The 12,983-nt window shown below is 46.2% G+C and overlaps 1 protein-coding gene and 1 long non-coding RNA gene across 5 annotated transcripts in view; one reads left to right on the top strand and one right to left on the bottom strand.

Moving 5' to 3' along the window:
- The window catches only part of LOC142671136 (oocyte zinc finger protein XlCOF8.4-like), a 143,101-nt gene that overhangs the window by 39,059 nt on the left and 91,059 nt on the right, over positions 1-12,983 (bottom strand). The gene's annotated exons all lie outside the window — the stretch shown is intronic.
- LOC142671140 (uncharacterized) overlaps positions 1-12,983 on the top strand; it is a 153,080-nt gene that overhangs the window by 65,854 nt on the left and 74,243 nt on the right. The window contains exon 5 of one of the 4 annotated variants that reach the window (XR_012851796.1): positions 8,491-9,748. The exons of the other annotated variants lie outside the window; for them this stretch is intronic. This is a non-coding gene — a long non-coding RNA (uncharacterized LOC142671140). Of the gene's footprint in view, positions 1-8,490; positions 9,749-12,983 lie in introns of those variants that run through there. 4 annotated transcript variants of the gene reach the window in all.

Below are 12,983 nucleotides of genomic sequence, written 5' to 3'. Positions count from 1 at the left end.
TGGTACGTCCTCCTAAACGGGGGGGGGGGGGATTGGGATAACCTAATTCTGCGTAAAGAGGCCCAATGGATCTACAGACTGGCTTGCGTACATCCTGAAGGTTTAAACGAGCAAACAAATTATACCTGTTTTATTTAATACACAATCCATATCAAGTCATAGGGCTTTTTTGGTCCTCTGGGTGGGGGTATGGTAATGCATTCCTAGTCCCAGTGTAGTCACTTGAAATATATCAATCAATAAGTAGCAGGTATGGCAATTGAGTCCAGGAGTGTGTCAAATGGTTTAAGTGAGGTTTACAATTACGTCGTTCTTCTATCCATATATTATGTATTTTCAGGGTAGGTGCTCCTATCGTGGTAGTCCAATTGCGGCCCTGAGCTGATCCGCAACATATATCCAACCTTATAGTGTTATACTCCATCCTTGAATAGCATGAGGCTTTGTGTAGTAAATAGATACTTCTACAGCCTCCCATTGAGTCTGCATGCTCTGTGTTGTTTACATTGTTACTTCCGGGTATGTCAGCTGACAGCCGGGAGTCACATGGTTGAGCATCATGGATGTGCTGGGCCAGTGTGATTGGCTGTTTGATGTATGCTGCCGGAGCCAGGGGGCGGAGTATTCAGTTCATAGTGACTCAGAGTCCCAGAGTGAAGCATGCCGCTGACATCTATGCGTGCATGCTTCCGTGTTGTGCAGTAGAATATCTGCTGCTGAAGATATATCGCTGGCATCCTGGCCAGACTGACAGACCCCTGATGATAAGTATAGAAACGCGTAGGGTCGGGTGAAGTGAGGGAATTTTGCGTAGGGGGCAGTGGCATTGTTGTGCATCTGTACATTGGAAGAATCTGGTGCGGTTAACGCAGGCTCCTGTGTGAACGAGGGTCCAAACCACTGCTTTACCAATGTTATACGCTGATTCCATATTTTGATATCTCTGTTTACATACCCAGTCATTAAGGGTTCGCAAACGAACTAGGACTGGGAGTATTCTGTTTAATACGTTTTTAAATACACGGTTGGGCTTTTCACAGTGGTGATTTTACCCCTGTTTTTAGATAGCTATGAAATAAAAATTATACGAAGGTATACATCATTACATATTTTCCCTTTTATAAATAAGTATCTAACATCCGAGTCTTCCAATTGCGTTAACAACGAAAATGGAATGCATTTATGTATAGCTATGCTAACACCTCGAGCTGCAGACTGATAAGGGCAATGGAACCATAAATTAAAATCTCTGGTAGGAAGAGTAGGGAGTTTTGTACGATTGAAATGGGTTTCTTGTAAGGGGACCACGTTTGCAGTCTGCTTTTTCAACATTCTAATAACTTGACTATGCTTCTGTGTATAACGGTTCTCACCTGTTTGTTCGTGGATCCTCTGTGTCGTCTGGGAGATGGTGCTTGGAACCCAGGCAACGCTTGGCACAGCGGGTAGAGGTGGTCGGATGGATAGGCAGAAGTCAGGACAGGCAGCAGACGTCATAACGGGTATGGCAGCAATAGGTCAAGGCAGGCGTCGTAACCGGTATGGATAGCAATAGGTCAAGGCAGGCGGCAGACAAGGATGGTGAAGTTCAGGCAGAGGTCAGTAACGGGAAATCCAGACAAAAAGGCAGAAGGGACGGAAACAGGGAACCAGGGCACAGGGAAAATCATGGGGAACTTCGTTCAACAAGCATGGATTCAGGGAAGGAGGAACCTTAAATAGGAAGTCTTAGGAATTAAGGCGCGCGCTGGCCCTTTAAGACAGGACAAGTCAGCGCGCGCGCCCTCTAGTGACTGCAGCCGCTCATTGAGGATGACGGCCGCGGAGGGAGGTAAGGGCTGCACTTACCTGACGCCATCCAGAGCCAGCAGAGCGTTTGGATCGGGTAAGTGGAGCTCGGGATGAGCATGTGGTAATGGAGGACGCCGGAGCAGAGGCCGTGGGGAAGGTGGGGAACGGTGCGGCAGCCATTACAGTACCCCCCATTTACGCCCCCTCTTTTTAGGCTTGCTTGGAAACCTTCGCTCAAAGACCTTGATAAGAGCTTGGGCGTTGATATTCTCCACGGGCTCCCATGACCTCTCCTCAGGACCATAATCTTTCCAGTCCACTAGGTACCATAATCTCCCCCGTGAACTTTTGACATCCAGGATCTCTTGAATTTCAAATTTGGCATTATCCTGCCAGCGGAGGATGGACAGGAATTTTCTTTGAAAAACGGTTGAGTATAGTGGGTTTCAGCAGAGAAATATGGAAGGAATTAGAGATTTTCAGAGACTGAGGAAGGCGAAGTCTGAAAGTTACTGGATTGATTTGTTTTGTTATTTCATAGGGGCCCAGAAACCGAGGAGCTAGATTGTAACAAGGGGTCTTCAGACGTATGTACCGGGTGGACAGCCAGACTTTATCCCTAGGAAGGAGCTGCGGCGGGAAACCTGCCTCTTTTATCCGTGTCTCTCTAAAACCTGGCTACGGCTTTCTGGATGGAGTCCTTGGCCTTTTGCCATATCCATACAAAGTCGCGGTGGACCGTGTTAGCAGCTGGAACCTCAGAAGGTGCAGAGACTGGTAGGGGAATTCCTGGATGCTGGCCAAACACCAAGAAGAAGGGAGAAGAGCGGATAGATTCCCCCGTATGGTTGTTGTAGGCAAATTCGGCCCATGGAAGCAGACTTGCCCAGTCGTCTTGTTGCGGAAACACGAAATTCCTGAGGAAACGTTCAAGTATTTGGTTTATCCGCTCTACTTGACCATTGGATTGAGGATGGTACGCGGAAGAGAAGTCTAGTTTGACCTCCAGCAGTTTTCACAAGGCTATCCAGAACTTTGATGTGAACTGAACTCCTCTGGCAGAAACAATATGCTTAGGAAGACCATGCAGGCGAAAGATGTGCTTGATAAACAGCGTTGCCAGTCGGGAAGATGACGGAAGGCCTGAGAGAGGTACGAAGTGCGCCATCTTAGAAAAGCGATCCACTACAAACCAGATCACTGTACACCCAGCAGAACTAGGCAGATCAGTGATGAAGTCCATGGCAATGTGCGACCAGGGAGAGTCAGGCACGGGCAGAGGGTGCAAAAGGCCAGCAGGTCTTGAATGGGAGACTTTATTTTGAGAGCAGGTGGAGCAGGCTGAAACAAAGTCTTTAGTGTCTTGGGACATGGAAGGCCACCAGTACTGACGGCCAATCAAATTGAGGCATGACCCCAATGAAGAACACAATCCCTTTGTTTAGGGGGTACGTAGGTCTTTAATCGAGGAATGTGTACCACTTCAGCTGGAGCAGCATTCACAATACGTTTAGGATCTATAATAAACTGTGGGCTGGGCTATTGGTCTGTGGGGTCAAAACATCGAGATAAAGCGTCAGCCTTGGTATTCTTTCCAGCGGGTCTGTAGTGAAGCTGAAAATCGAATCTGGAGAAGAATAATGCCAACCGAGCTTGACGAGAGTTTAGGCGTTGAGCAGTCTGTAAGTATAGGAGGTTCTTATGATCTGTGTAAATGATGATGGGATGCCGTGCACCCTCAAGCAAATGTCTCCATTCCTCCAGGGCCAATTTAATAGCTAAAAGTTCTTTATCTCCAATTCCATAATTTTTTTCAGCGGATGTGAACGATTTGGAGAAAAACGCAGGCCACCAGTCTCCCTCCACAAGTCTTTTGTGAAAGGATAGCTCCGACTCCCACAGATGAAGCATCGACCTTTAGAACAAAGGGTTTGGTGGAATCCGGTCTATGTAGGACTGAAGCAGAAGAGAAGGCAACTTTAAGAGCTTGGAATGCAGTTTCAGCCTCCGTGGTCCAGTCTTTAGCATTAACCCCTTTTTTGGTCAGAGCAGAAATAGGAGCTATCATAGAGGAGAAATGAGGAATAATCTGGTGGGGTAATAATTTGCAAATCCCAGCAGGCGTTGGACCGCTTTGAGTCCTTGTGGACGAGGCCAGTTGAGAATAGAAGATAGCTTGGCTGGATCCATTTGAAGTCCCTGGTCGGAAATGACATACCCCAAGAAAGGCAGGCTGGTTCTCTCGAAGAGGCATTTCTCTAGCTTGGCAAACAGAGTGTTCTCACGCAGCCGCTGTAACACTTGGCGCACATGCACACGATAAGTTTGAATATTGGGAGAAAAGATTAAAATGTCATCTAGGTATACCACCACACAGCTGTACAACAGATCTCGAAATATGTCATTAACAAAAGCCTGGAAAACTACAGGAGCATTACAAAGTCCAAAGGGCATGACAAGGTATTCAAAATGCCCATCACAAGTGTTGAAGGCGGTTTTCCATTCGTCACCCTCGCGGATGCGGATGAGGTTATAAGCTCCACAAAGGTCTAGTTTGGTGAAGATTTTCACCCTCTGTAGGCGGTCAAAGTGTGCCGAGATCAATGGTAACGGGTACTTGTTCTTCAACGTGATATTATTCAATCCTCGGTAATCAATACAAGGACGCAAGGAGCCGTCTTTTTTTCCCTCAAAGAAAAACCCTGCGCCAGCAGGAGAGGAGGACTTACGGATGAATCCTCTCTCCAGATTTTCTTGGATATACAGAGACATGGTCTCCGTCTCGGGCAAAGACAGAGGGTAGACTCTGCCTCTGGGAGGCGTCGAGTTGGGGACCAGGTATATGGCCTGTGAGGAGGCAGCGATTTAGCTTGTTGTTTACAGAAAACATCCGAGAAGCTTTTGTATGGAGTAGGAAGTCCTGCTGAGTTAGGTTCTGTAGACTGAGGCATGGGTGGGCGAATAGATTGTAGACAATGTTGGTGATAGAAGTCACTCCAGCTGGTAATTTGACCTCCAGTCCAGTCAATAACAGGAGAGTGCTTCTGCAACCACGGTAGACCTAGTAGCAAAGAGTTTAGAGTTCTTTAAAACATAGAAGGAGATACGTTCCTGGTGCAGTGCCCCAGTTAACAGGAGAATGGGTTCGGTGACGAGATAGTTTCCTGTAGAAGCCTCCCATCTACAGAAGCAATGGACAACGGTTTTGTTAGTTTTTGCACTGGGATTTGGTAGCGATTTACCAAGGACTGGCACAGAAAATTCCCAGCGGATCCGGAATCTAGGAAGGCTTGAATGCAGAAAGTGGTTTCTGCAAAGGACCGCTTCGCTGGTATGGTCATCTTCTGAGAGGAAGGTTTTCCACCTAGTGTAGCCTCTCCTACTTGCCCTAGGCATTGGAGTTTTCCGGCCTCACTGGACAGTCTCTAAGGAAGTGCGTTTTACCACCACAATACAAACATAAATTCAACTTGCGTCTTTTCTGACGCTCCTCATGCTTGAGTCTTGTTCTCTCCACCTGCATGGGTTTGTCCGACCGATATGAAGATGAGGCCAGAAAAGGTCTTTGGAAGGTTGGTGCCAACCGTGATGTCCGATTGCTTCGAGCAGATTCTTGTTGTCTCTCACGGAAACGTATATCTATACGATTGGCAAGAGTAATCAAGTCATCCAAGGACAGTGGAAGGTCTCGGCCAGCAAGTTCATCCTCGATTCGGCCCGCCAGACCCTCCCAGAAGGTAGATACCAAAGCCTCATTATTCCACTGGAGTTCAGTAGCCAGGGTGCGAAACTGAATGGTGTATTGGTCTACAGTGGAGGTTCCTTGCCGGAGCTTGAGTAGAGAGGAAGCTGCAGAAGAGGCTCGACCTGGTTCTTCAAACACCCTTTTAAACGTGGAGAGAAAGTTCTGAATGTTGTACATGATGGGGTCGTTTCTCTCCCACAAGGGAAATGCCCAAGCCAGCGCTTCACCAGACAGCAGGGACAGGATGTAGGCCACCTTAGCCTGGTCTGAGGAAAAATGATGCGCCATGACTTCAAAGTGGATGGTGCACTGTTTAAAAAATCCCCTGCAGGTCTTGGGGTCTCCCTCATAGTGGGCAGGCGTAGGTAAATGTAGTCCCGGACTGTAGACAGTAGCTTGCGGTGGTGGTATCGGAGGCGCTAGTTCGTTCAAACGAGTGGACACATTCTGCAGTAGCTGAAACAGCTGATCTTGGCGGACTCGTTGTCTGGAAAGCTCCTGAGCCATATCAGCCGTGTCAATCAGGGCTGTGTCAAGGGGATCCATGGCTTGTTCAACCAATAGCGGTTCTCACCGGGTTGTTCGTGGCTCCTCGGTGTCGCCTGGGAGATGGTGTTTGGAACCCAGGCAACACTTGACACAGTGGGTAGAGGCGGTCGGATGGATAGGCAGAAGTTAGGACAGGCAGCAGACGTCGTAACGGGTATGGCAGCAATAGGTCAAGGCAGGCAGCAGACGTCGTAACGGGTATGGAAGCAATAGGTCAAGGCAGGCGGCAGACAAGGATGGTCAAGTTCAGGCAGAGGTCAGTAACGGGAAATCCAGACAAAAGGCAGAAGGGACGGAAACAGGGAACCAGGGCACAGGGAAACTCACGGGGAACTTGGTTGAACAAGCATGGATGCAGGGAAGGAGGAACCTTAAATAGGAAGTCTTATTAATTAAGGCGCGCGCTGACCCTTTATGACAGGACGAGTCAGCGCGCGCGCCCTCTAGTGACTGCAGCCGCACATCGAGGATGACGGCCGCGGAGGGAGGTAAGGGATGCACTTACCTGACGCTGTCCAGAGCCAGCAGAGCGTCCGGATCGGGTAAGTGGAGCTCGGGATGAGCATGTGGTAATCGAGGACGCCGGAACCGGAGCAGAGGCCGTGGGGAAGGCGGGGAACGTTACAATGTGGCACATTCAGACCCCTCACATTATGCGATACAATCTTAAGTTCCGCCATAGCCCCCAAAAATCCACCTCAATATCTTTTCAGACCACATGACATTACAAAAATAACAAAAAAGTAATAGAATAGTAAATAACCGTATTCCATAAAGGAATAAAACAAAAGCTATGGAAAAGGGTGTAATTCCAGCATCTAGAGGAACAAGCAGCATCACCCTAAAGAAAGGAGAAATACACATACAAGTTGGGGGGTCACTATAGAATACATGAGATTAACCTCAAGGCATAACAACCCAAACCCCACCCAAGCAGCTTTTTATATTTCAAGTGTAATACCAATAAGACACTTCAAGTACACTTATAATACATTATACAATCAAATGTGAGGACCATAAAACAATCCGTAGTCAACTTATAACAATGCAGTTATGACTATAAATCTCCCCAAAGCCCATACAGGAGTAAGGAAACTGAACGGGAAGTCATCAATTAGTGCAAGGAGTTATGTAGATATATATTTACTACGGAGCGACCAAGAGTCCTCAGGTCGAATCCACTCTTTGGGTCATGGGAGTGCTTTTCTTTCCTCACGGCGAGCGATGTCCAGACACCCTTGTCCAGGGATCAGTCTCACGTAGAGCAGGTATCCTCAGAGGTTGAGCTAAAGGAAGCCATGATGGAATGTCTATAGGTTGTAATCCAAGTAAATGCCAAGCAGCACGAAGATCCTCTGGTTTCCTAATCACAATTTGCTTATCCTGCTTAATGTTTGCCACTCCAAAAGAATACAGCCAATGAAACGGGATGTTGTTAGCCCGCAACATATCTAACAGCGGCTTCAATATGCTACGTTTGGCAAGAGTTGAGGACAGCAAATCTTGGAAAAGAAGAATAGGGGTTCCCTCATAACAAACTCCTTCTGAAGCCCTTGCTTGCTTCAGAAGTGCAGCTGTATCCACATAGCTAAGTAGACCACAGATTACATCTCGAGGTGGATCTTGCAAACGTGGTTTAGCTCTCAAGGCCCGATGTATATGTTCAATGTGAATTGATGCAGCTCTATCCTCTCCCAATATAGAAACAAAAATCTCCCGAGCAACTTTAGGCAAAACCTCATGTGAAATGGATTCCGGAAGGCCGCGAATCCTAATATTCTTGCGGCAACTTGTTTTCCCGATCTTCAGCTTGCAATAAAGCAATAAAGCCATGTTAATGTGGTCATGTTGTATATGTATAAGTCTTTTGTACAGCCTCTCCAAATTTGACCTCCTCCGTATGTGTGGACTCAAGCATGTGCACCCTGTCCCCTATATGTCGCAAGACTGCTTTTATATCTGCCAAATCTAAGGCTAAGGGGCCCAGGGCTTTAAAAATAACTCTTTTAATGAATCCTCTTGACACAGGGACATAAGTAGACTCACCCCCAGCCTCCGATTGATCTCCTGTGCTTCCGGCGCCATCTTGGATGTACGCGTCGGAGAGCGCTCTAGAGTTTTCTTCAAAAACTTGTCCAAATTGGCTTGGTTTTTCCCCGGTTTGGGGGTGATTGAGGGGTCTTTGCCCTTATCTTTGATGGTCCTCACCATACTGCCGTGTCCTATCTCGCTATGAGTTCGGGTAAGTCGGGTTGCAGCAGTAGCTCCGGATCAAGCCACCTTCTCTGCTCGCTGTCAAGCTCTGCCCCCTTCTCTTTAAATAAGTGTAACCACCCTACCATCAGCACGTTTTTTAACCCTACAATTGTTTTTGTGTCTTGTACTAAACAATATTTTTTTATTAGGTATCTGATGTACCATCTCTCTTCAGTCTGAGTGCCTGTATATAGGAAATATGAGCTTTGGACCCAGATGACCCCCTATAATACGGACTGAGAAAATGCCAATAAATTTCGTGTACAGTGACGTAGCTCAATATTGATACCCTGCTATGTCTTCCTCTTTTTTTTAGTTTCCTTTTGAGAAGTGTTTTATGTCACATGTTGTTGTTTTTTATGAAATGACCCTAACTGTGGTCTCTTTTGCATATTTCTTTGCCGTGGGATATATGTGTGATGTGTAATCACATCCACATCTATATTCCCCTAAATTTTACACAGTGACCTCACTAATTAGTGTAACCAAACTTGTCTCACGAGGTCTAATATAATTAATGTTGTATTATGTTCACTATATTTTCCCACTAGTCATCGAGTTGTATATAAGCATTCTCTGGGAGATTATTTCTCTCCCCCTCTTCTGAATGTCAACATTCACGCATCTATCACAATCCTTGGCAATACACGCAATACTCATTGGCTATCATTTGGTCCTTGGGGATATATTGAATGGGTGGGGTTTGCTACGTCATTAGTTTAGCAACATGTTACTTGCGATTCTCCTTGTCCCAGTTGTCCTATGAGGTGCGCACTCCAAGTGCACGTGACCGGGTGTGTTGCTTGCTCCGTTTCCACCTCCCATAGCGCAATGTGCATGTCTGGTATTCCTGGTACACGTCAGGAACCCGGATGTGCGCTACGGAGCTGGAGGCCGGAAGTGGGGCATGCCTCACTTCCGGTTGCGTCGGTGGACATGCGCCGCTATTCTATGGACGCTGAATAAACAGAAAACACCTGGGCATTGCACTATTTAAAACCAAGACTGCAACAAGACACTATACATCCCCTGAGGAAGCAGACATCGCGAAACGCGTGTTGGGTTTAATACTTGCTATCCAGCCTTCCAGGAATACTGACATGGGTAAGGTTCTCCATACCTATTTATGATATTCAAGCTCTCCCTTCTGAAAAACTGCCCCTAGGACTATTATGTATATTACTTTATGGGTGTTCACATGAGGGATTAGCTGTTTATAGGACAACACACCTCCCATCTCATATCTCCTCAGTGTAAGGAATACAGTGCAATATTTATTGCTATATACACGTGGATAGCCTGTTTACTTGTATTATACAATATTATAGAGTCTCTCCATTTCATTATGTACCTTTTTAAATGTTTGTTTTATATGTGTAAATAATACAATTTGTTATATTTTATATATACCTGGCTTCGTACTCTGATTTTTCTATATATAAATATCTATTATGGAGTTGCCTTTGCATTAAATGTGGGAGGGTGTCCGATAGTGACATTACCTAGCCCATTGCTATCATGCATTAGGAGTTTATAGAATTACAATCTTATAACGCGCTTGAAATTTTGAGAAACTATTGGGGCATCCTCGGCTTAGACCCAGATGTCAGTGAAAAAGTTATGAAATATCCTTCTGTCACATATCGTCGGGGGATGGATTTTAAGGGACAGGCTAGTTAAAAGTCATCTTTCAACACCTGCCGCATCAAACACATGGCTGGGTAAAACTAACATTCTTTTAAATGTGGAGGATGTAAAGCCTGCGAGTATCTCCACCCTAGCAAAAACTTCAATGGTGCAACCACAGTAACCTCATATGCGAATAGACTTTATTAATTGTATTGTATTAATATGGTAGTCTCTGAGACACATACTATATACACACAGAGACACACATTGTATATACACACATAGATACTCACCATCTCTCCTTGCTGACAGGATCACAGGCTTCGGACAGGATCACAGGCTTCGGACAGGATGGGCTCTGGGCGGAGCTTCCTCTGCTTCTTGGCTCTTATTTACGTGTATGTAACTAAGAGCAGAGCACAGAGTAGAGGCAGAGCCCAGTGGCACCCCCTACATGCTGGGAGGGTGCAGCGCCCTGTGCGCTCGCACATCCCTAAGGCCGGCCCTGCCTGCTGCCTATAGTATACATTTGTATGTGCGTCCTGAGGACGCACATACAAGTGAATGTGTCTGTCACTAGCACCGGTGCCCCCTCCAGTGCTCGCAATGTCACTGCATCAGCCCACCACCCGTGAGGCGGGCTTTAAAGTTTAGTGAGCGTGCAGATCGCGGAATGTGGGCAGCCGCGCACCTTATAGGGAACACTGGACCTGAGTCATCTGACCTCGTGTCACTGTGAGGTCAGGTGACTGGAGCGGTCCACTCCCGGGCCATCACAGACCACAGAACGGTGCCGCAGGAACTCCTGGCTCTTCCTAATGCTGATCGCTGCTGCAGGTGTGAGACATACAGGGCACATATCAAAGCAATTTCTCCAGAGTACGGAAATACCCCATATGTGGTCATAAACTGCTGTTTGGACACAGGGCGGGGCTCAGAAAGGCAGGAGCGCTATTTGGCATGCAGATTTTTGCTGGATTGGTTTTTGGGTGCCATGCTGCATTTGCAAAACCCTAAGGTACCAGAGTACAGTGGAAGCCCCCAAGAAGTGACCCCATTTTGGAAACTACACCCCTCAAGGCATTAAACATTTGCCTGGACATATGACAGAGCTCAGAAGTGAAGAGCAACATGCGCATTTGAGGTCCATTGTGGTGATTTTCACAGCATTGGCCCACAATTGCAGGGCTCTGAGGTCAAATAGTAAAACAAACGCCCAAGTAGTTACCCATATTTTGGAAACTGCACCCTTTAAGGCATTTTAAGGGGTGTAGTGAGCATTTTGCCCCCACAGGTGTTTTTCCATTAGTAATTAATGCGCAGCGGATGGTGAAAAGTGAAAATTGCAATTTTCCGCTGATATGCCATTTTAGTGAACAATATGTTGTGCCCAGTTTGTGCCACAGAAGACACACATCTCATAAACTGCTAAGCTGGTTACCCCAGGTATGGCGATGCCATATATGGCATGGGGCCTAAGTGGAACGTGCTTATGCGGCCGCAATGCCCCCTAAAATCCACGGGAGTCTTGCGGCACCATTAATTTCTATGGGCCCGTGCACATGACCGTGTTTTCCACGGTCCGTGCATGGCCCAGGAGACTGGACCGCAGAACACGGCTGTAATAAGATATGTCCGTTCTTTCTGCGGTCCAGGCTCCATGTCTTATTACAGCCGTGTTCTGCGGTCGAGGTTCATAGAAAATAATGGACGCGACCATGTACATGGCCACGATTTCCGGGCGGCTCGCGGGTGACAATATGCGGCCCAACGACCCGAAAATCATGGCCGTGCAAATGGCTACGGGCGTGTGCATAAGGGCCTTAGTCGAGGATGATAAAAATAAGCAGATGAGCAGGCCCGAGGGGAACTTTCCTTCTAATATTTGGGAACCAGGAAGAGAAGGGCCCAAACATATCTGCTGGAAGTGAGGTCGCCCGTATTATACCAGGACAACACTTTCCCAGCAAAATTCCCCAAACTACAGAGGTGCAAAGTGTCGACCAAAAGGGTGATCAGAAAGGACATTATTTATTAGTGTAAAACTGGCCTTTTCAGAAAGGATTGTTTTACAGCATAACACACATGTATGGATATGTATTATTTACCCCATTATTATACCCTCTTATTATACTACCCTGATGTACTCCGCACAGATTACATGTACCCTAATATACTCCGCACAGATTACATATACCCTAATGTTCTCCGCACAGCTTACATATACCCTGATGTAATCCTCACAGATTATATATATATCCTGATGTACTCCTCACAGATTACATATATCCTGATGTTTCCTCACACATTACATATACCCTAATGTACTCCTCACAGATTACCTATACCCTGATGTACTCCTCACAGATTACCTATACCCTGATGTACTCCTCACAGATTACATATATCCTGATGTACTCCTCAGATTACATATACCCTGATGTACTCCTCAGATTACATATACCCTGATGTACTCCTCACATATTACATATACCCTGATGTACTCCTCACAGATTACATATATTCTGATGTACTCCTCACAGATTACATATACCCTGATGTACTCCTCACATATTACATATACCCTGATGTACTCCTCACATATTACATATACCCTGATGTACTCCTCACAGAATACATATACCCTGATGTACTCCTCACAGATTACATATACCCTGATGTACTCTGCACATTTTACATATACCCTGATGTACTCCTCACATATTACATATACCCTGATGTACTCCTCACATATTACATATATCCTGATGTACTCCTCACAGATTACATATACCCTGATGTTCTCCTCACATATTACATATACCCTGATGTACTCTGCACATTTTACATATACCCTGATGTACTCCTCACATATTACATATACCCTGATGTACTCCTCAGATTACATATACCCTGATGTACTCCTCACATATTACACATACCCTGATGTACTACTCACATATTACATATACCCTGATGTACGCCTCAGAGATTACATATATCCTGATGTACT

This window comes from Rhinoderma darwinii, assembly GCF_050947455.1.
Source record: "Rhinoderma darwinii isolate aRhiDar2 chromosome 1 unlocalized genomic scaffold, aRhiDar2.hap1 SUPER_1_unloc_27, whole genome shotgun sequence".
NCBI classification, from domain to species: domain Eukaryota; kingdom Metazoa; phylum Chordata; class Amphibia; order Anura; family Rhinodermatidae; genus Rhinoderma; species Rhinoderma darwinii.
This window is presented reverse-complemented; position numbering and strand designations above follow the sequence as displayed.